Source organism: Rattus norvegicus, chromosome 20 (genome assembly GCF_021556685.1).
Source record: "Rattus norvegicus strain SHRSP/BbbUtx chromosome 20, alternate assembly SHRSP_T2T, whole genome shotgun sequence".
Lineage (NCBI taxonomy): Eukaryota > Metazoa > Chordata > Mammalia > Rodentia > Muridae > Rattus > Rattus norvegicus.
The window spans coordinates 46,015,655-46,040,773 of NC_141553.1; the positions used below are offsets into that span (position 1 = coordinate 46,015,655).

The 25,119-nt window shown below is 43.9% G+C and overlaps 1 long non-coding RNA gene across 2 annotated transcripts in view; it reads right to left on the reverse strand.

The window, feature by feature from the left end:
• Positions 1 to 753: 753 nt before the first annotated feature.
• Positions 754 to 25,119, reverse strand: part of LOC147998718 (uncharacterized) — a 33,848-nt gene continuing 9,482 nt past the window's right edge. The window contains exons 3-5 of one of the 2 annotated variants that reach the window (XR_015645890.1): positions 5,973 to 6,036; positions 4,193 to 4,324; positions 2,140 to 3,355 (exon numbers count right to left, since the gene is read on the reverse strand). This is a non-coding gene — a long non-coding RNA (uncharacterized LOC147998718). Of the gene's footprint in view, positions 3,356 to 4,192; positions 4,325 to 5,972; positions 6,037 to 25,119 lie in introns of both variants that reach the window. The other variant, XR_015645889.1, reaches the window with a different exon arrangement.

Here is a 25,119-nt window from a genome sequence, read left to right on the forward strand (position 1 = left end):
AATCAATTGAGTATAAACTTGATAGGAACTGGACCTGAGGAAAGATAGAATTTGACAGTTCTTATCTAAAGCTCCAGGATAGTCACTCTACAATTACATGTGTAGAAGTTTATCCTGAGGAAATAAACATTGAATGTGTACAAGATTTAAACTATTTTTAATGTTGAAAAGTTGAGAGGAACCATGTGTGTCACAAGGAAACTCCAGAACTGTTGATACACATTCAAAATTCTATTTCCAGACATTGAGATTTAGTACTGCATGTGTGAACACCATTTCCTGAGACCCTGTTCTAATCCATGGGTGTAAGACTGGCAGTATTTAAGCCAAGGTTGTTAACAGCTGGGATTTGATTTTAAAAAACCAAAAAAAAAAAAAAAGCAAACAAAAAAGAAAACCCCACACTTGGAGAGAGAGGAAGAATTTTCTGCAAGGAGTTCAAATAACTTAGAGAAATGAAGGAAACCTAAACGACCAGGCTTTGGAAAGAGAGAAACCAAGTGGGTGGTTCATTCAGAAACAAGAGCACACTAGCCTCTTGTGTGATGTCTGATAAAAGCCATCTCAGTCTGTAGGTTGGTCAGTCTGTGTGTCCTGCTTCTGGCACACTCAAATCCAGATCTTCAGAAGTATCTGCTCTGACCGGCTAGGTCACTGTGATTGACAGCTGCCACAAAGCTGCATGCAGCAGAAGAGCTGCATTGCCCAGAGAAACAAACCAGGGAGAAGACAAAATCAATAGGAGCCGTCAGTAACGGGGTTTAGGGACACAGTTGCCTGGTTTCCTTTATTCATTTGTATTCTTCACTTATTTTGTAATGGATAGATGTTGATTTTTTTTTTAATAAAGTTCTCTTGTAAATTTCTAAAATGCGAACAAGTTGCTGGGGTTCCTGGATGGGCTACCTCCAGTCTGCTCTTGGTTTTGTTTTTCTATATCCATGGCTGGCTATAGGAGATCTTATCCCCAGACCCCAGTACCCACACGACCACTTGTCTACCTGAGCTATTTTAGTGGCGCATCCATGAATACAATGATAACAACAAAAAAAGAAGGGCTCACATAAGTACACAGCACTGGACTTCCATAAAATGACAAGCATATTCCCAATCTCATATGTAACAAGAGCATTGGCTGAGCACGCCACTTCCGTGTTGTCGTTTCAGTGTGTAATGTGTGATTCCAGCTGTATTCTCTTAACCTAGCACCATTACTGGATCATCTCTTTTCTGAAAAGTCTATTCCTTCTCTTCCCAAACATTCCATATCAAGTCCTCTCAGAGCTTGAGACACAATTTTGCTCAAAACCACACAGCAGTTGTCACCTCCTTCTTGCTGACTGAGAGCCAGTCGGTCCTTGTCAGGGGTAGTTTGTGGACCTCCTCTGTCAGTGTATACAGGCTGAGCTAAGGAAGATCTGCTTTCAGTCCTCATGAAGCCGAGTCCCTGCCTGCCATCAGGGTGTCATAGTCCATGGGCAAACACAGAAGAGACAGTGAGCTCAAGAAGTAGAAATGAAAAGTATGTTTGAGAAACCATAATGGATGATACGAAAATACCGAAACAAGATAAAATACATGAAACATGTGTTCTCTGGACAAATGGGGCAAAATTGCTGAACAAACTCCTTATCCAACGTTGAGCCCACAACTTAATGATTCCAGCTTTGATAAAATTTGCAAATACCTGATGAGATATTTTGGGATAAGGCATAAGTCTAAAGAGAGAATCCCTTTGTGTCATCTACAACCTACACAGAAAACCCAAGGGAAATTTCATACAATATTCTTACTGTGCCTGCATTTTGACCACTACCTGTCAAATGAAGTCAGCTGTGGACTGTTCCCCACGTGGAGTCATAGCATTGCTCAAAAAGGAGTTTCAGATTCTGAACATTTAGATTAAGGCTTCAACTTCCTGCACTGAAGTTGAGCTTTAAAAGTGGCTGAAATAGTAAGCTTGATTTAACGTGCTTTTTATGCTATAAAACTGTTATTTTAAAATCCTGAAAGTTGGTAGAAATAACAGTCAAGTAACATCGCCTAAGCGTGTGTAAAATTAAGAAAATTCACATGCATAGGCACACACACATGCGCACATACACATGCACACACACATGAACACACACAAGCACACATACAAGCACACATGCAAACAGGATTTATTAGAATGAATTACAGGTTGTGGTCCAGCTAATCCAACAATGGCTGGTTATGAATGGAAAGTCCAAGAATCCAGAAGTTGCTCAGTCCACAAAGCTGAATGTCTCAGTTGCTCTTCAATAGACACTGGAATCCAGAAGTAGGCTCTAATGCCAGTGACAGAATGACGAGAGCAAGCAGGCAAAGAGCAACGCTTCCTTCTTCGATGTCCTTATATAGGCTTCAGAGGGTGTGGTCCAGAGAAAAGGCATCTTCTACACAAAGACAGGATTAAGCAAAACCCCTCACAAGTGTCCCCTCTGTTTTTGGATTTTAGTTAATTCCAGATGTAGTCAAGGTGATAGACCTAGAATAGCGGACACAAGAGAATAGCCGGCCTTGCCAGCCATGTCACTCATTTGTGCTCCGTGATCATCTCTTTCCACCTCTTTGAAATAAGATTCTTTCTCCTTTTCACACAGGTTTCATTCCAGACACCAGACTCAACGCAAGATTTCCCAGTTTTAACGTTGTATTAAGAAAAACAGTCATTGGCGTATGCTAGGCTCCTATTAAGAACTGGGAGAGCTTTCCTTCTATCATCGTCCCAGAGGTACTTTTCTCACTTCCTATCATACCCTTGGTGTTAGGCCTGCTAGACAGGAATCCTGGCATCCTGGTGAGTGGAAGAGCATACTTCAAAGACAGAAATGCCCTTGAATGGAAAAAGCTCTGGGAATATGACCCTTGTTATGCACCTCACAGGCGCCCTTTGCTGTCAAATGAAGTCAGCCAATAGTCAGAGATAAGCACAGATGGTTACAGTATCTCCCCTTAAATGGAAATGCTACCTTGATTACCAAACAACCAGGAAGCAAGGAGGTGGAAGGGAAGGTGACTTCTCACAGCTGCTTCAAGGAGGACAATTGTCATTGCTCCTGGGAGACAGAATGAGGAGCTCAGGACACAGTTGGAGCTGTGGGTCTCTAAGGAGGCTGGGGCTGTGTAGTTCTCAGGCTCTTAGGCATCCAGACACCTCTGGGATGCTGTGGAAGAGCTGAGCATGGAGTAGGGGCCCGTGGGGCTGGATCTAGCCAGGGGGGCTGAGGGTAAAGAAGGGGAGTTCCGGCTGGTCCTAAGGGGAAAGTCCTTGGCTTGACTGTGGTAGACTTGATCTTGGTGGCTGGCACCGCTGGAAGTGCAAGGAGGCCTCCTGCGGGAGATTAGACGACCCTGTAGGCGAAGGTCTTCTCCTTGGCTCCCCACAGAGGGTCCCAGTAAAAAGAGGCAGCCCGTGGTATCAAGACATTTATTGTCATGGCAGAAAGTGGATGAGTAAAACTGTACCCCACTTCTCAGGGTGGGCCTGAGATTAAATACCTTTTGCAGGGAGGAGTGTCTGGGAAGGAAATTTCATTGGCTAAGCCTCCAGGCCTTTAGGTACCTCATTATAATGGAGATCTGTCTTGAGCCTACTTAACCTGTGGTCACTTCCTCTACCAGTGGAGGGGCTTGGGGCGTTGCCCTTACGTGACTGATAGCCACAAATCTATGGAGAACTGCAGCTAGTGACAGCTTGGTTTCCTGGGAATCAGACGAAATGCCTATGGGCCCTTAAAGGTCACCGAGGTTTCAAATCTACTCAACCTGGAACCAGGATGTCTTTCACTGCCCCTCAAAAGAGTATGAATTGGAGTTTGAGCAAACCCCCAGCTAATTATGTTTATGCTCAGAAACCAATTAAGTTTTGTAGTTGTCTTTCACTGCTGTGTGGGTTCTTCTTCCCTCCACCCCTCTCTACTCTTTTCTTCCCTTCTTTCAACCCCCTCACACTTGTTAGGAGAGAAAGGAGGATAAATGGAAAGGGTGACACTATCATTGACTACTTTCTGCTGACTGGGGGCAAGTTCGATCCTGGCCATCAGGATATGTGATTTGTTCTTGTTCTTCTTCTTTGCAAATGACTACTGGCTACACTACACCCAACAGCAAACAAGCGATAACCCACCAACATCCACCCAACACCCCACCTACTGGGGCACTTGTATACCCTCTGAAAAGTTCCCAGAATTCCAAACGTCTACCACTGCAGAAACTGCGTTGGCAAAATCTGAGCCTGCTGGAGCCGCACGCAGATCATGGCCAGCTGCTCTGACAACTGGAGCCGCCTCATATCCCACACCTGCGATTAAAACGAAACATTGTTACTGGTGTTTTATAAAGAAACTAAAATTCTCGCCACAAAGTTTCGCTTCCTTTCTCTGTATTTTTACAGACGTTGAACAGTATTTGGCCCGTGATTTTTATTTATTGCATCAGCCACACATGTATATTCATGTGGGTATAAATAGACAAATACATATGGGCTCAAATCTCCCCAGGGTATAAATCACTCTCTCTTGTCATTCACTTAAATGCATCAAATAAAAGTATCAAATCCAAGACACTGCTTTGGCTCTAATGAATTCCCTAAAAATGCCCACATGCTAAATAAAGGCTTGGTTTTCAAGGTACTTGTGGCTAGTGAAAGGTAGAAGATACTACTTAGGGTTCTCTGGAAAGCAGTCAGGTTATTAAGGGTGTGCCCTTAAAGGGGATGGTAAGTCCCCCACCACCACCCAGTCCCTTCCTATTCCTGTCTTACTTCTGCCACTCAGTGTCAGACTGTAACCTCCAAAAACATTAGGCAGAATAAGTATTTTTTCCTTTACAAATTAATTGTCTCAAGTATTTTGTTACAGTGGCAGAAAGTTGACTGGTACAAACACATTAGATTTGGGATCTAGGCCTTTTACAATGAGACCATAGTTAAATCTAGCTTTGGGGTGTATTTCACCATATGATATGAGACAACTTCTCAGAGTCTTATAAGACTAAATGAGGTAATACAAGAAAAGCAGAGGGTCTTGACAGGGGCGGGGGGGGGCATCAAGTGACCCTTTCACAAGGGTCTCCTAAGATGAGCATAAACCACAGCTAATTTGCGTTATGATTTATGACATTAGCAAAATTACAGTTATGAAGTAGCAACGAGAATAATTTTATGGTTGGGGGTCACCACGACATGAGGGACTGTATTAAAGTGTCATAGCATTGGGAAAGTCGAGGACCACTGACTTAGAACAAGCAGAGAAAAAAAGCTACAGGTGAAGAGTCCAGAGAACAGGTCATAAAAGGAGCCACGATTCTCTTTCCTTCTATGCGTCCCTCCCCTTCCTTCTCTCTTTCTCTCCCTCGGTCTCTCTCCTCCCCTCCCCTCCCCCTCCTCACTTCTTCTTCCCCTCTGCCTCCTCTCTACCCACCACTAGTCATCCTCCATGTTTCAAAGATATTTACAAAGTTACAGGCAAGTCTACGTGGTGAAGAATTGGGGCCTCCAACCAACCCCCATGCCTGTGAGCCACTTTCCATTCTCAATCAAGCCTTCAGATGACTACAGTCCTAACCAGTCACTCGAGCACAGTGACCTTATTGCCCTCAAGGCAGGAGCATCAGGGATAGGCACCTGAGTTTCTGACCCATGGTATGGTGGCTTGATTAGGAATGGCCCCCATAGGTTTGAATGCTTGGCCCATGGGGAGTAGCATTATTAGGAGACTTGGTCTTGTGGGAGGAATTGTGTCACTATGGGGCAGGCTTTGAGGTCTAATATGATCAAGCTATACCCAATGTGGTACACAGTCTCCTGCTGCCTTTCGATCAAGACGTAGAACTCTCAGCTCCTTCTCCTGCACTGTGTCTGCCCGCATACCGCCACGCTTCCCACCATGACAACGATGGACTAAACCTCCGAGTCCGTAAGCCAGCCCCGATGAAATGTTTTCCATTACCAGAGTTGCTGGGGTCACGGTGTCTCTTCACAGCAATAGAAACTTGAGTGAAAACACACAGAAACTGTAAGGTAGAATTTGTTGTTAAGTTGCTACATTTTGGAATAATTCATGACACAGCTGAGAGTAAGTGCCTGGTCTGACCCATGTGGTGAAGCTGTAGAGAGCTACAGGAAGCGAAAATGCTAAGGAGCGAAAAGTGAGCTGGCAATGCAAGACTCACAGGAGAGCAGCAGTTTCAGGGCTCTGGGTTCGATGCCCAGAGGAGAGCGAAGGACAGAGGAGGGGAGGAAAGACTAGGAGAAGGATAAACTAGAACAGTGTTTCTCAACCTGTGGGTTGTGACCTCTTGGAGGTCAAATGACTCTTTCACCCAGGTCCCTAAGACCATCTGCATGTCAGATGTCTACATTACAATTTACAGCAATAGCAAAATTAAGTATAAAAAATACAGTGAAAATAATGTTCTGGTTGAAAGTCACCACCGCACAGGTAACTGTATTAAAGGATCGCAGTCCTAGGAAGGTTGAAAGCCCCGGAGTGAGCGAAAGAAGACGTCGGTTTGCTGAAAATAACCCAGGGTGTTCACTGTCTAATTTGTCTGCTGAGTACAGTCCTTGCTGTATATTGAGAGGGATTTGAACTAGAAGGATATGGTTGCCGCTTTCAAGTAAGGGAGGTTTAATGTAAGCCAGACAGACAGCGGGATGAGCAACAAGAATGAGAGAAGGCCCTGGTGGGTCCCCGTGGTTATAGGAGATTAGAGAAAGCTCTTTAGATGAGCTTGCTCTGTTTGACAGAACAGTTTCGGCTGTGCTTGTCCGGCTAAGGAGCAGGTGTGGAAGAGAACACAAAGAGAAGAGAAAGCAGGCTGAGGTAAGGTGTGGAAGAGACCTAGGGGAGACCAAACTTATAGGAAGGCCACAAGGCTGGATCCAGTACATCCTGTAAGCCCTACAGAGTCTGTGTCTCAGGCAAGGCAGGGAAGCCGGTGATAAAAGCAACACCTTTCATGTGCCTAGCGCTCCCTAGCCTGCCAAGTGCTAATCTCCTTAGGTTTAGCCTTAAACCCAAGTGAGAGCCTGCGAGCCTCAAGTAAGCAGCAAGCAAAAGAGGTTGAGGAGCTTGAGCGCCCTGTACCAAGGCCCTCACCAGCTGTAAGAGGCAGAGCTAGGATGAGAAAGTTAAGAGGGGAGGAGAGAGAGGGAGATACCTAGGGAACCCCCCTGGTAGGCCAGTACGAAAGATGGCTTGTGTTTTCAAAGCTACATCCACCTGTCTCTCGTGGTGCCAGGTCTCTATAGGGGAATGGAGATTTGTGTGAGACCCACTATAACTACAGAGAACTGGAAATAATCCTGACTGGTTCGTTTTGCCTTCTCCACAGTAGTGTGTGTGTGTGTGTGTGTGTGTGTGTGTGTGTGTGTGTGTGTGTGTACATGTGTGTGTGTGTGCGTGCGTGTGTTCTGCTTGTCATACTTCCTGATCTAAGTCACAATGAAGCCAAGGCAAGTGTGGTGTGACTACAGCTCCCGTGACATGCCCTTCGCTGCAGGGGACATCAGCTAGGCTGTCCAACAACATGGGCTCCTGCCCAGCAAGCCCAGCCACAGCCCTCGGTCCCCTAGAGTACTCCCTTCTGGGAGTGAAACAAGAAAAAAAAAACCAGTAAAATTGTGCCTGTTGAGCAAAAAGATTCTTCAAAAAGCATTTACTATAAAAAAAATTAAAGTCTTAGCTGCAGTCTTAAGAATGTTGTTGATCTCAGAGGCCTCTCATTAACATAATCTACCCATGCATACATTCTCAATTATTTTTAGGGATTTCAACCAAGAGGCTTGCAAAATGTCCAGGCAAAGTGCATTTGTTTTCATTGCCCTAGGGAGCAGCACATTGTCCTGAGACCTGGTCAAATGCCCTGCTGCAGGATAAAGCTTTCTTTAAAGCACACAGTTTCTCATTGTCTTCAGCATGAGAGAGAGAGGGGGGGGGGGGAGGATGAATATTTTCCTTAGGAAGTAGGAAGCTCGAAAAGGATCAAAGAGAATAGAATAAAAGACATACATCTAAAAATATTTGACAGAACAACAAAAAAAAGCAAATAAAAATAGGTTAATTTACAATACGCAGATTCTCTTTTGATAGTATCTGAGCCCAGTCTCGGCCTCAACATTATTAAAAATGACCAACAAGGGGCCGGGAAGAAAGTTCAGCAGTCAAAGTGTTCAACACGTGGCAAGAGAACCAGACGTCAGATCCCCACAAACCACATAATGCTGGGAGGGTGTGATGGCCAGCCTGTAATTCCAGCCTTAGAAGGCAGAGACAGAATCCTCAGAGGAAGCTGGCAAGAGAGACTAGCCTCATCAGTGAGCTCTGGGTTTGACTGACAGAGCCTGGTTTAAAGAATCAGGTGGAAGAGTCATCAGGAAAGATGGCTGGCATCAAATTTAGACCTCCATAGTGGTAATCTTCCTACCATGCACACACACCCACAAACACCGGTGCACCCTCACACACATGTGAATGCATAAATACCCATCATACACAGAAGAGAAAAGTCAAGACTTTATACTCAAAACACTGATGGCATTAAAAACAAACCGAACTTGGATCAGATACAGATGGATCTTTCTACCATTTAAAGAAAATACAGAAAACAAAGAACAGAGCACAGGCAACGATTAGCTAAACCAAGAACATGGGATATGCTTCTGGTCAAATAACCTCTTTTATCTCACAGGTCAATAACGTTGGAAGAAACACGCTAAGCATGAACAAAACACAATAGCCCAATAGATGTGTGGGTCTTATTCTATCCAGTCTCAAAGAAGCCAACACAAAGCAAGACACCTTTGGAATTTAGGAAGCTGAGGTAGAAATATCATGAGTTTCAGGCCAGCTTGGGCTACACGGCCAACCTGATCTACAGGGTGAGACCGGGCCTTCCAGTGGATATAGTGATCCACACTTTTACCCCAAGCATTCAGGAGGCAAACACAGATGTGCCTCTGTGCTATGAGGCCAGGTTGGTCTACATAACAAGTTCTAGGCCAGCCAAAGCTATACAGTGCTATCCTGTCATGAAAACATTAAACAAGAAAAGCGTCCTGAGACTATCAGAAATTTTGAGTCTATAAATATTAAATACAGTTGAGAGATTCCACACGGGAGAGTCTTCGTCTTGTGAGAGCAGATGAGACCATGGCGTGTGATCGTTACTTTTTCTAAATCTTCACTTTTTTGAATTAGAGGTGTACATGAAAATTTGGGTTGGTAAAATAAATTATCTAGAATGTGGGGGGAGGAAGAGGAGGAAGAGGAGGACTGCTGTCCTGTGATAAGACGCTGAGCAAAACCAACATGGGGACAAGAGGGCTCACTGAGACTGAAACATTACAGTACATTACTGAGAGAAGTCGGGGAAGGGACTCAAGGCAGGAACATGGGGGCAGGAGTTGAGGCAAAACCATGGAGGAATGCTGCTTACTGGCTCTCTTTCCGGTTTTGTTCAGCTTTCACTTCATACCACCAAGGACCACCTGCCCGGGGCACCACCACCACACTAACCTGGGCCTACAACAATCAGTCAGCAATCAAGAAAACGCTCCACGGACTTGCCTACAGGCCGATCTGATGAAAACGCTTTGCCAACTGAGGTTCCTTCCTGCCGGATGACACCGGATTATATAAACTGACAAAAGACTGAGCAGCAGAGAAGGCTTGAATATGATTGGTATATGCTGTGTGCATGTATTGAAATTTTCTGACTGCATTCCTTACTTTGTAGTTAGAAAAATATATAGTCAGGCCTGGCAGAGGCAGGGGGGTTGGAGGATGAGGAGATGCTCTGCTACACAGTGAGCTAAGGGCCAGTTTGGACGCTATGAAACCCTATCTAAAAGTGCAATGGATGTGCCCACCTTCAATTCCAGCAGATCTCTGTGAGCTCAAGGGCAGCCTCATTTTTATATCATAGTCAGCTGGGGATACCCAGGAAGACCTTCTCTCAAAAGCCAACAAAAGAAAATCAAGACTCCTGGGGGCAGAGGGGAGGAAATAGTGCGGATTGGATGGTGGTGTCTGAAGCTTGGAGGGGTGAGGGTGGCAAGGGAAGGGGATGCTGGCAAGAGAGACAGATGCCGTTTACACAAGAGAAATACATTCAAGACGTCCGCTGTACAATGCGATGACTACAGTTAATATAATAGTTCTTGGAAGTGTTCTAAGTAGATTTAAAGTACTCTCACCATAAAGCTGTGAGATAAGCATGTGTTCTCTACCCCACATTAGCCATTTCATTGTATGTATGTATGTATACATACATACATACATTGCAAAGGATTTTTTAAAAGTAAAGCATTTAGGGGGCTCAGAGGGTCAGGTGCTTATTGTACAAATTCAAAGGCCTCAGTTGAATTTCCCCTAGCCCATGTAAAAAGCCAGGTACGGTTGTATGAGCTTATAACCCAAAACCGAGGAGTAGAGACAGGAAGATTTTTTTCTTTTTCTTTTTTTTTCTTTTCTTTTGATATTTTTTATTTGCATTTTAAATGTTATTCCCTTTCCCGGTTTCCCATCCATAAGCCTCCTATCCCATCCTCCTCCCCCTTCTTCTATAAGGGCGTTCCCCCCAACCACCCCCCTTTCCCACCTCTCCGCCCTGATATTCCCCTACACTGGGGGATCTGGCCTTGGCACAGGAAGATTTCTAAGATTCAATGTCCAGCCCACCTAGCCTAATCAGGGAGCTTTAGGTCAATGAGAAGCCATGTCTCATAAACTAGATGACTAGCTCTTGACGAACAATGCCAGAAGACAACACACACATACACGCACACACGCAAGCATACACATATACAGGACAGATAAGAACACACACACAAAGAACACACAAGAATATAAGAGGCCAACATACACACACACACACACACATATGCACACACACACATACACACATATGCACACGCACACGCATGCACACATATATACAGGACACACAAGAACACACACACAAGAACATATATACATACCCACAAGAAATGCACACAAAATAAATATTTAAAGTAATAAAATATTGTATTATAGGTTTTGTTTTGTTTTAGGGTAGAGAAAGCAAGATAGTGTTGAACCTGGTTTTAGTGTATGAGGCTCTTTATATTTTTCCACTACTTTTGTGAGAAGTGTACATCTTCAACATTAAAATTAGGGGAAAGATAAACTCACATATCAATAGTTTCTGTGGCAGAGCATGGACGTGTTGCGCTTCCGCCTCGTTTGGGTTACAACGGAAATGGTCTTTGACATAAAGGATGCTGGAGTCCAGCACAGCCTCCGTGTCCCTTCGATGAACTGAGAAACCGAGGTCAACCCGACAGCTGAGTGACCCACCCGCTCGTGGCTCCCCTGTGGAAGCCCAGGATTCAAAACCAAACTGTCAGCCCCAACTTTCCTTTTTCTTACTCACGTGGAAAAACCAACCATCAATTGTACTTTTCCCTGTGCCATTCCAAATTGCCTTGGGGTGGAAAGAACACCGAGGAGTGGGATGGGATTGCAGCAGCCTTTACAACTGTGAATGTGTGTGCTTGCGTGCACTCGTATGTGCGTGGGTATGTGCGTGCGTGGGTACGTGCGTGCGCACGCGCTTTATGCTGGGGGGTTCACCACACAGTGGAGCCAAACTCCAGGGTTCACCATAAGAGAGCTGGGGAAATAATGACGGACAAAACAAGAGCAGAAGGGGCTGAAGTCTGCCAAGCCAAATTCAATGTTGGAGTCCCCGGAGGAAACGCTGGTTTGAAGTGGTGTTGCCACAAGTCTGAATTACATCTACCTCACCTAACAGCCTACCCTCCAGTTTGACCTGCGAACTTCATCAGAAAAGGCCTCCCATCTGACACGGGGTTGCCCTCAGGGCCACTCCCTGGTTTCTCCCTTGGCGAATCTTTTTCATGAGAGCCATATGGCTCTCTGCCGTGGTCTCCGGCACAATAGCATCCGCCTGCCAACAGAGAGGTGTGACTTCTCTAATTGGCAAAGTCTGTTCGGATGTCTGGCCACCAGCTGACAGACACTAATGTTGACAGGAGGGTGCTGAGGGGAAGGGGAAGCGTGTGCTGTGTGAGGTAGAATTCTCCATTGTATCAACTCATTGTTGAGCTGCTGTTCCCTTCCCCCGTCTCTGGACTGGATACGTCAGCAGCATAATTAGCTGTTTGGGTAAAAGAAAATGCAATATGAGACATCGGCTGCCTACTCGGGGACAGCTCTTCAGAGATCCTCCCAAAATAACTCCAGAATGGAGAGGTTGAGACTGAGGCAGGTGAGTCCCAGAAGCAGAGAGAGGATCAATGACGATGGTGAGTGGAGACTCAGATGTGTCATCCTCACCAGGCCTTTGCTGGCAAGCAAAGGGCTAGTGGTGAGCAGGCTTGTTGGGGGCATTGGAGGAAGTTCTGGTTGTTGGGTCAATGAGCCATCTCAAAGGAGTGATTCAGACAGAGTGACTTCCCATGGACAGAGAAGTCAAGGATCAGAGGCTGATCAGGTCTGACCCTTCCTGACTCCAGCTTAGCTGTTTGGGAAAAGTGACCCCTCAGCTCAGTGGTTCTCAAGCTTCACCAGGCACTGGAGTCGCTGTGAAGACTCACTGAGACTCAAAGAGTCTCTAATTGAGGACCTGTTGAATAGAGGATGGACGTGTCTGAACTTTTATCAAGTGTCCATGTGAGGCTAACTCTTGTGGACTAGACATTACATTCTGAGAACAATCGGTATATAGCTTCAATCCCGAGGATGGGTATTTCATATGACATTTATCCGCTTCTTAATATCTATCTGCCTCTTTTTCTGCAGCAATATTTAGTTAGCTGAGCACACAGCCAACCAAAAGAGAAACAAAAAAGTTTTTAGCTCCCTTCCAGCTGGGTGTGACATTGACAGAATGTTTGTGAACAGTTGTAACATATGTCACCTTCAGACTATGGCCTTGAAGAAGGAGGACGGGCTCTTCCGCACTGTCGAACTGAATTATGAAAGAAATCAAACTCTTATCATTATTTAAGCCTCTGCTGTTTCGGATGTCTGTCCACTGCAGCCAGATCTAGATCCTGACTGAAACAGACATCAGCAAAAATGTTAGACCACAGAGTAAGGGAGACAGACAAACTAAAAGAAGGAAAGGAAAAATGACGGAAACCCTATTAGTCTCCGTCAGAGCCTAGTATGTAGCAAAGACTAATCCAGGGAGCTGGATGTTTCAACAGCCATCTTCAGTTGGTTTGGCTAGGATTTAGCATTGCCAAAAGTCATTTAGCTGTTTCCAAAGAGTTCATTTCAATTTACAATTATAGAAAATGTTCCCTAGTCATTTTCCACCCTAAATTATACCTATAATCTTCTTATGGATTGTTAACTGATACACAATTATGTTTCTAGAAGGAGACCAGAATCCCAGCAGATGATTTAAAATAAAAGTTAAATGGATGTAATTTGTGTTTATTTTTGTCTTATCGAAACCAACTACTATAGAATTGCAATGTCAGTTTGACAGTGATGGTTTGAGGTAAGCAAATGAAGTTGTCCTTTGAAGAGTCTCTCTGAGGATAATATATAGGTCGAAGACCAAAATTGTCCAGGAGGAAAGGTGGGGCTGGGCTGGGCCTTACCACCATCACATGCTGTTTATACAGATCCACTTTCATCCATGCCTCCTTCCAGAATCACAGATTCTGCATTGATCTCTGAAAACATTAAGTCTCAAGTAACAAGAATGAGAACATCTCACTGCTGGTCTACTAGACACAGAGTATCTCACTGCTGGTCAAATATACAGAGTATCTCACTGCTGGACCACTATACACAGAGCATCTCATGGCTGGACCACTATACACAGAGCATCTCACTGCTGGACCACTATACACAGAGCATCTCATGGCTGGACCACTATACACAGAGCATCTCACTGCTGGACCACTATACACAGAGCATCTCATGGCTGGACCACTATACACAGAGCATCTCATGGCTGGACCACTATACACAGAGCATCTCATGGCTGGACCACTATACACAGAGCATCTCACTGCTGGACCACTATACACAGAGCATCTCACGGCTGGACCACTACACACAGAGAGAAACTCCAGTGTCTATACAGCATTGAAGAATTCATAAAGCACTTTGTAGAGCGCTGTTGTGTGAGCTTCCTGCTATTGTGACAAACACATAGGCAAATCAACTTTAGGAGGGAAGGATTATTTTGGCTCACGATCCAAAGGGTTCCTGTTTGGGGCCTGAGGGAAGACAGACTCTCATGTCAAAGTGCCTGGTGGACATGGCTGCTCTTCTCTTGGTAGCCAGTTCCAATATCCCCTTTAAGGACATACCCTAAGTGACCTAACCACCCTCCCAGTGGATCATGTCTCTTACCTAACTTCCCTCTCAATGATCCACATCTCTCAAAATGGTCTACTGTCTCCCCGTAGGACCAAACACTGGAAACTAACCTTTTGAGACACAAACTTTGGGCAACATATCGAAACATACTCGTTACTTTATCTGAATTGAGAAAGTAGTCCAGATATTATTATTCCTTCTTAAATACATCTCTGGTTTTCATAACTTATAATTCATGAAGTCGCTGACAGTTTTACATAGAAGTTTTACAGCAATAAATTTGTTCCCAAAGTTGCCGGCCAGCTCCCCCAGCCCCCCCTCGTTCTACGTGGCTCATTTTGAATGGCTCAGCTTAAGGATGGTGGTTAATTAGATCCAGACTGGAAACATTGGGCAAATTGTTTTCTGGTATTTCTCCCTATCTCCAGAACCCAGAACAATACCTGATATAGACCTTACTCATTAAAGATAGAAAGAATAAATTAATATAATATACATAAAAGCAAGTGTTGTAGGCATAGAGATAAACAGAGTGAGGTCTGAAATATCCCACAATGCAACGTGCCTGGTACAAGGGTGTAAAGATGATAGGAAAGGACCCCAGCTTTTCCTTGGTAATTAAGTCTTTGGCACAGCTGTACCGTGATTAAAGGTGAGCACATACATGGCTGGCATTCAGTTCCGTGGAGTAATTAGGAAGCAAATGCATATTTATAAAACCCACTGACAATACCTACAGGGTGACAGAACACGCATGCTAATTAGAACTTTCAAGAAGTATACAGAAAATATATTTAAACCAATACATTAACTAAGCGGCCTTCAGATCACTTTCAAATTTCTGCAAGGGTGTCTCTTGCAACACCCCCTGTGATTTCATCAGATTCCCATCTGCAGCTTTCAAATTACTCTGTGACCGCAGACCTCCCTAAAGTCTGATGTCACTGACGACAGATAATTTCACTATCCTATTACGAATGTTTGTCTAAGAAACTAAAAATAATGTGTTTTCTTCTACCTTGGAAATGATGAAGAGACAAGGTCCTCTCAGATAATAATCATTCGTTTTTGAATATCTAAATCTGTCTTTTCAAGATACAAAGAAATGGAAGAAGGAGATGTAATGGGGGTACAGGAAAGAGGGGGAGTTTGGGGCACGAGCCCAGAGAGAAGAGACCACCACTGCCTCAGTGAATTCTCCAGGATGATCAGAGGTGGGCAGGAAAGTAGTGCCAAGAAACACCTTTCAGGGGCCTGCAATTATACAATGATTTTATCTGTCTGTCTGTCTGTCTGTCTGTCTGTCTGCCTGTCTGTCTATTTTATTACTTGAGACATAGCCTCATTATGATGCCCTGACTGGCCTGCCACTTGGTATAGAGACCAGGCAATCCTCCTACCTCTGCCTCCAGCAAGCTGGGATTGCATGTGCACACTACCACCCACAGATATGATATTATTCAAAATGTGAGCTTCCCAAATGAACACTGATGAAAGTTTTACAAGTTATAAATTTGATCAGGAGGGTTTTTTTTTTAATGTTTATTTGGTTTCAGGTTGTGTATATGTATTTGTGTGTGTGTGTGAATATGAGTGTATGTTAGTGTATGTGTATGAGTGTGTGTGTATTTGTGTGTGTATGTTTATGAGTGTGTGTACATGTGTGGATATGTGAATGTGCATACATGTGTGAGTATGTATACATGTGTGGATGTGTGTACATGTGCATATATGTGTGAGTGTATATACATGTGTATGTATATTTGTGTGTGTATATGTGTGTGAGTGTATGTGTGTATACATGTGTGTATATGTGTAAATGTGTGTACATTTGTGTATATGCGTGAGTATATATACATGTGTATGTATGTTTGTGAGTATGTGTATATGTGTGTATGTGTGTGTACATGTGTGTATGTGTGCGAGTGTATATACATGTGTATGTATGTTTGTGAGTGTGTGTATATGTGTGTATGTGTGTATGTACATGTGTGTATATGTGTGAGTGTGTATACATGTCTGAGTGTGTATATATTTGTGAGTGTGTGTGTATATGTGTGTATGTGTGTGAGTGTATGTGTGTGAGTATATATATATATATGTACATACTACCACACACAGATATGCTATTTTTAATGAATGAATATATATATATATGCATGTATGTATGTGTTTGTGAGTGTATATGTTATATAATGAGCATGTATGTGTGTGTGTGTATGTGTGTAAGTGTATGTGTGTGTAGTGTGTATATATAATGTGATCAGTGTAGTGTGTATATATAATGTGATCATGTATGTGTGTATGTATGTATGTATGTATGTATGTATGTGTGTAGATGCATACATGTCAATTGGAAGACAGCATCTGGCATCACTTACCCCCTTCCACCTGGATTCTGCTCAAACTCAGGTCATCAGGCTTCCATGGCTTACCTTCTTTTTTTTTTTTTTTTTTTTTTTTTTTTTTGGTTCTTTTTTTTCGGAGCTGGGGACCGAACCCAGGGCCTTGCGCTTCCTAGGTAAGCGCTCTACCACTGAGCTAAATCCCCAGCCCCCATGGCTTACCTTCTGAATCATTTGCTGGCCCATGGTTGGGTTTGTTTGTTTGTCTGTTATTTTGTTTTTGTTTTGAGATATGATTTTTCTATGTAGCCCATGCTAGTCGGAAACTAAGTGACAGGTGGTTGTGAACTGCCTTGGTGGGTGCTGAGATTCAAACTCTGGTCTTCTGCGTGAGCTGTCCTTACTGTTTTTCGCTGAGCTATGTCTCCAGTGCCTGGTAAGTTTTTTAAAGGAGTTTCTTTTTTTTTTTTTTTTTTTTTGGGTTCTTTTTTTTCGGAGCTGGGGACCGAACCCAGGGCCTTGTGCTTCCTAGGTAAGCGCTCTACCACTGAGCTAAATCCCCAGCCCCTTAAAGGAGTTTCTTAATAAAGAAATTCAAGTTTGTGCAGCTACGAGGCAACTCTTATTCCTGCTACTTTAGAATTCAGCAGCATCGTTGTAAAGCTCACTGGGTTCCAGGAAGATGGGAAACAAGAGACCCAATTACTGGATGGTTTAAAAAAATAATACTTGAGTAATTTTTTTATTTGTCAAGTTTGTTGCAAGCAATAAAAAGTGATTAAAATACTTATACTGTGCTGTAATTTCCTTATGATTTGGTATTTCCAGAGTCAGTTTGCAAATGATAGCATCTAAGGGATTTTTGGAATTTAAATGCAAAATTAAAGTGCTTTATACAACAAGACAGATGCTCCCAGATCTGCTGCCTATCGGCACAAAAGGAAGCAGGTTCAGGTTTTCATCAGCTGATGGGTGGGAAATTATCTCAGAGCAGGGTAAGGAAGATAAACTGGTGACCGGCAGCCACTATGAGGGGTTCCAAAGTCTGCCCAGACTCACAAGTAGTCAAGAGCTGAGCCAAAGGATGTAATTTCAGTCAGAGTCCTGGTACTTGGAGGCGCTTGGAGAAAAAAAATGAGATGAGTAAGTGAGTGAGTGAGTAAATAAATGAATGAGTGAATGAGTGAGTGAATGAATGAATTGGTGAATGAGTAAATGAGTGAATGAATGAGTAAATGAGTGAATGAATGAGTGAGTGAATGAATGAATGAGTGAGTGAATGAATGAATGAGTGGGTGAGTAAATGAATGAATGAGTGGGTGAGTAAATGAGTGAATGAATGAGTGAGTGAATGAATGAATGAGTGGGTGAGTAAATGAATGAATGACTAAATGAGTGAATGAATGAATAAATGAATGGGTGAATGACTAAATGAGTGAGTGACTAAATGAGTGAATGAATGAGTGAGTGAATGAATGAATGAGTGGGTGAGTAAATGAATGAATGACTGAGTGAATGAATGAATGAATGGGTGAATGAATGAATGAGTGAATGACTAAATGAGTGAATGAATGAATGATGAATGAGTGAATGAGTGAATAAATGACCAGCTCTAGCCAAGATACCATTCATCTTAGGAGTAGGAGAGAAAGGATTTTAGGAAGCTCACTATCTGATTAGTAGAATACCTTTCCCTGCATGTTTTACCTTAATGGCTATATTCTTGAAGTGGCCCTTTCCAATGGATGACCATTAAAGAAGCTGATCCTCAAATCCCACACTTCCTAGCGGAGCTCCTCCCCAAGTACATAAGACTGCGACCACAGACCCTGGATTGACTTCCCCAACCTGGACCTTTCACTTGCATCAGGCAGTTGTTTTGACACAGTAGCTAAGGGAAGAAGAATTATAAAATTAGTCCTCTGGACAACAAGGAGCCATTATTGAGGGTTTCTGTCCCTTTAAAAGACATCTGCCCTTTTCTAGCATCTGATGGGCCCAGTCCATCTGGTAGAAACCAGATAAAGCCTGGTGACACAGGTAACTAAACAGAGGACAGGTATCTCAGGGGAACGGAGCGTCCTAGGGCCTCCAAGCAGGTTCACAGTTACAATGCGTGGCATGAACTTGAAAAAAATGCCCGCTTTGGACAATTTCAGGTTCTCCCAGGGTACCTACCCCTCCCTTCCATGACGCAGGTTACTTTTTGAGCCTATATTATGTTGTCAAAATTATACCAATGCCGATGTTTGGTTAATTAATAATTATTGGATGTGTCAGTAATGGCTTGTGGGGGCAGGTGAGGGACAGGCCAGAGGACAAGGCTTTGGACTGGCTCTCTGGCACCATTTTTCCATCTTGACATGGGTTCCAGGAGTGAACTCAGGCCATCAGGACATGCAGCAAATGCTTGCCTGTTGGGCCTCACGGTTTGCTGCAGTGTGGCAGCTGCTACAGTAGGAAGAAAGCTGCTTTACACCTGGAGAGAGCCATACTGTTCACAAAGGAACCCTGCGGTTCCCTAATTTCCCTTAATCCTAGCAACAGAACTGTGAGGGGTAAGATCCACTCTCCACCTGCAGTGCTAATCTACACACCACTTGGCAGACTAGAAAGGTGGAGGCTGGACTCCAGCAGGTAACAAACAGGCAGGCAGCCTGGGGGTGAAAACCCAGCTCCCTTCCTGGGCCCAGGCCTTCTCTGTTTCATGATTCATAGTCACCAACATTAATCTCCATTTATTTTTATGCCTGGAGGCTTATTTAAAAGATATACACACACTACTCATACCACACACACACACACACACACACACACGCACACACACACACACACACACTTTCACCACATACACACACACACACCACTACTCATACCACATACACACCACACATATATACACCACACACACCCATATACACACACATTCACTACACACAATATACCACACACACATATACTTATACACACACACACCACTACTCATACCACATAACACACCACACATATATACACCACACACATCCATATACACACACACTCACCACACACAATATACCACACACACACATATACTTATATCATATACATATACACACCACACACACTCACTCCACACACTCATACTATACACATACGTACACTCACCGCACTTACACCACGCACATTCACCACACACATAAACTTGCACACACACTCACACAACACTCACATCACATACACTCACACCACACACACTCACACAACACTCACATCACACACACACACACCACACTCATACCACATATACTCTCTCACCACACACACATATACCACACACACACATATACCACACACACACACACTCACATCACACAGGCACACACACCCTACACACTACTCATACCACACACATACACACACTCATCACACTTGTACCATATACACTCACACATACATATTCACGTTACACACACACACCACACACTCACATCACACACACACACATACTTACATCACACACACTCACACATGCACACTCCACACACTCTACTCATACCACACACATACATACACTCACCACACTTATACCATACACATTTACCACACACACATACTCATACACACTCACATCACACACATACACACACATATATACTTACCACACGTACACACTCACATCACACGCACTCTCACCACACACACTCATACTACACACACAGGCACATATACACACATACTAGGTTGTCCACAGGATTTAAATTGTGTGGTTTTCTAACTTTTCTAGGAAGACGAGTACCAGAAAACCTACTTGGACCTAGAATTCGCTTCCTTTTGGAGGGTCCAGTGGATTCCCAGGAATGACTAAAGGCCACTTTGTTGAAAGCCAGCGGACCAAGTGAGCAGTTGGTGGGTCAGGAAGAAGACGGGGCAACCAAGTGGTCTAAGAACAGAAGGAGAAAAGATGACTCTAGAGGAGAGGTGGCTCCAGGATAAAGCCTTCTCTATGCTGAAGGTGGTTTCTGCTTAGCAGATGAGGTCCACCTTGCAAAGTCCTGGGCCTAACCCTCTTGGCCCATGGTTGCTGTGGCAGTGGTCCAGTTTCTGACAATTTGGCCATCTTTCACCCCAGTCATGAATTGGTAAGGATTCCAGCCATGAAAGGGCATCTGTCAGCCCTTGATGAAGCTCAGAGGCGAATCCTACAGGGTGAAACACATGGTCTACACCAACAGTTCTCAACCTGAAGATCGTAACCCCTTCTGGGGTGCAATGACCCTTTCACAGAGGAGACCTAAGACCATCTGAATAGCAGATATTATATTATAATTCATAAAAGTTGAAAAATTATAGTTATAAAGTAGCGACAACAATAATTTTTTATGGTTGGGGGTCACCACAACACGAGAAATTGTATTAAGGGGTCACAGGACTAGAAAAGTTTAGTATAGACCCTATACCAGCCTTAAACTCAGCACAAAAGTAGTAGTCACCCTAGTTAAAAAAAGGATAGTGTCAAGCATTTGACCCCAATCATGGCTAAGCAAGTTCTATGAATAAAACACTGATATAATGCCTGAAGAATTTACCTCTTAAACGTGAGACGCCTTTCCACCAAAGCTTGTGTGGCCAGGATTACAGGAAGAGAGGTGTCAGAAGCAGGCTCCTCTCCTGTGAAAACTGCTAACAGGATGTGCTCACCTGCAATGAACTGTTCCCTCTCTCACCCTCCTCCCCCTTCTTCCTCTCTTCCTCCCTCTCCTCCTCCTCTTTGCCCTACTGGAGGCCAGGGCCTTACCAGTGCTGGGTAAGACCTTTCTAAAGAGCTGCCCTTCTGTGGTCAGCTGTACATACCTCCAAAGGCCAGCTCTACAAAGACCAGTGTTTAGCTATTATGTCATTCGGGTTACAGTTAAAAGCTTTTCTACATGTGAAAGGGACTAAAAGACTATGCCGTTTTTTTTTGTACTACCTTTCTCCTGACGGGGATGAGGATCCGGAAAGTATTTTCACACATTCAGGAGGCCTGGAAGCCTTAGATGGAGACACCAGCAGGTTTAGCGGCTGACAAAAGCCGCTCTCTGCTTCCAAATCTAGGCACAGTAGAGCCATGAAGCCATCAAGGGAAGACCCATAGGCACAGTCACCTCATAACGGGAACCATCTCAACTCATTGCCAAAACATTGATCTTGCACAAAGAGTCTTGGATCTTCCTGTGAGGATGTCTACACAGCAACTATCTATGCAGCTTTGGATCGAGGCCACCCTTGTTATTTCTGTTCCCAAGGATAATCGTTCCAAAAACAACTTATGTAACTTTCCTCATGTTACACTTCCAAAGCCTTGTCTTCCTTTACCCCCCTGAACACACGTATGGCCTTCCCATGGTGAAGGGCACATATATTACAGGGTAGATATATTGCGGATCACCATCCTTCTGACATTTTTAAAATGGGCTGTTTCAGGAGAGCTTCCCTCTGTGCTGTTCACTTCAGGTTGACACCTGACCCAGTAGAAGAGCAAAAATCAGCCAAGGAGTCTACAGCCCTTTGTAAGACAATGATGCGTCCGCAGGGGAAGAGAACTCAGGACTTAGTTACTTCCCTGAAGGCCTGGCCTGTTGTTACCACAGCAGTGATGACTGCTCTTCAGAACAGGTATTGAGCGTATTCAGACAACAGCACCTAGAGTCCCATTTCCCCGTACTAAGCAGAGAATTATGTTTTATGGCTTGGGAAAATTATGACTCCAGGAGAAGCATGAGCAAGCTGATGTCCAGGACTCTTTCTTAGAGTCCACAACCATGGAACAAAGAAAGGATGTTGCAGGCTGTGGTACAGAGGGACACCTATCCCCATGGCAAAATGACTTCTGGGAGCCCAAGAACCTTCAGTCAGAAGTAGCAGAATTCCAGAGGGACCATCAGGGAGGCAGAGGCCATAACCACTGCACCTTATCGCTAGAAGTCTTAACTGATCATGACCCCTGAACATCTAGAGCTGGAGAGAAGCAGATGCTACACATGACTGCAGATAGATTTCCCATTCAGCCGGCAGGATGCAAACCACATGGAAAGTTTATGTTGACTAACAAAATTCTACACATTGAACACCGTCGTCTACATCAAAGATGCCAACATCTTTTCCAATAGACCACAGTGGGATTCATTATGAAGACTTACAAGCCATTTTAGTTTTAAAAGACCCAAGAATCTATCCCTAAATTTGAAAAGAAGCCGCCAGTGATGTAAAAGCAGAGACTAACGTCCAAGGCCCGTGACTCCCCTGTAGCCGTAAAATAGATTTCTGGTCTTTTCCATATGGGTGGAGGGATATGATGCTGGAAGTTTATCAGTGGTAGAGTGTGTGCCCTGCCCCGGGTTCTAAATACAAGCACACACACACGTACAGATAAACAAACAAACAAACAACAACAACAAAAACTAAACGAAAGAGGTTAATAATTCTCAGGCACAAATTTTAGGAACGTGCCACGTGTCTGTTCTCAGCAAAACATCCTCTCATAAGAAAGTTTCCAGAAAAAAACATCACATGACACAACCGAGTCTCCAAAGAAACCAGACATTCCTACTTCATTCACCCTCGCCAAGTAATGTAAAACAACGTTGACATTCAAAGAGGGTAAAAACTCCTATCCTAAGTGACTTAATGCTCTACTGCTGTGAAGAGACGCCATGACCTAGGGAACTCTTATTAAGAGAAAGTTTTTAATTGGGCTTGCTTACATTCTCAGAGGTTCATTCCATTACCCTGAATGACAACATGCAGGTATTGTGCTGGAGAAGTAGATGAGAGTTCTACATCCTGACCCATAGGCAGAGAGAAGGAGAGAGAGAGACAGGGCTTGGTATGGGGTTTTAAAACCTCGAAGCCCGGGGCTGGGGATTTAGCTCAGTGGTAGAGCGCTTACCTAGGAAGCGCAAGGCCCTGGGTTCGGTCCCCAGCTCTGAAAAAAAGAACCAAAAAAAAACAAAAAAAAACAAAAAAAACCAAAACAAAACAAAAAAAAACCTCGAAGCCCACCCCCGGTGACACACTTCCCCCAACAAGACCACACCCCCTAATCCTTCTAATCCTATCAAACAGTTCCACTGCTTGGTGATTAAGCATTCAAGTAAAGGAGCCTGTGAGGGCCATTCTTATTCAAGTCACCACAACAAGTGATACTGAACATAAGTGTAAATAGGAAATGTAGACTTCGTCCAAAGAAACTCACACTTTGACTTGGATTTCTTGACACTGAGAAGTCCCGGCAGGTGTAGCACCGTCGGGTTCTGGGTGTGCCTGGACTCAAAGCTGCGTGGCAGCTCACACATTGTCTAACACTGTGGTACATCCCAGTGAGCTCACCTGCGGAACGCAGGTGAAGGCCTCCTGAGGCCCTCGAGAGGACCAAAACTCATACATCCTCTTCCCTCAAAACTTATCGACTTTTAAGTAACTTTTAAAAATGTTTCCACTGGTGTAGAACTTCACGTTACTCTGGAATTGGTTGACATTAAATTCCCAGCCAACCACTTACTGTTCTCATAAATAAATCCATTATTTGGAGAGTGCTGCAGGTTTCGACTGTGGAAGTGAAGCAAACATTCATTTGCCACACAGAAGAAAGTGGCTCCATGTTAAGACAATTGTTAGAATTATTAGGGTAGCCTGCCATTTTAGACTTGAGGGAGCTGCCACAAGGGTGATATTTTGGGCATTCTGAACTAGCCGCTTCCTAATCCCAATTTCTCCCTTGTATCCTGTGACTTCGCGGTCTACTTACTGCTATTTTTGAATGATTTTTCCCTCCTAGTGTCTCTAGTCTCTAATTACTTGTGAATTGGAGGAGGAAACACTTAAAGAAAGGAGGAAGAACTATTATGTTACCAAGTTCTAAAGCAGAACGCCACGGTTTTGGAAACACAGAAGCTATCCTATCCACACACCTGAGCATGCACATTCTGACTGGGGGCCAGAGTAGAGCCCGAGATTTTGCATTTCTAACAAGCTCCCAGGCGATGCTGATTTTCTGGTCTGGGGACAAGCATTGATTACCTTGTGCTAATCAATATATACAAGGGATATGACTGGGAGCTCAGTGATGTGCCAGGGCAACGGTGCACCATTGAAACATGCATGCTTCTGGGCTTCATTAATTGAACGCGGCTTAATTAGAGCCCCTTTTTAGGGGAAGCAGCAAACTTCATTTTGTTAGGCAAAGGGGGAGGGGTGCTACCTAAATTTTATGCAGAAAAAAAGTATCTTCATCTATTTAGAAATCCTGAGAAAATCAACTGAAAATTCCAGAATAAAAGAAACTAGCACCTTTTTAAAGATCAATGATCAACAGCGTTTCCTAAAAGCGCTCACAAGGAGCTGTCAGGAAATCTAACACATGTGAGTTGGGGAAGGGAAAC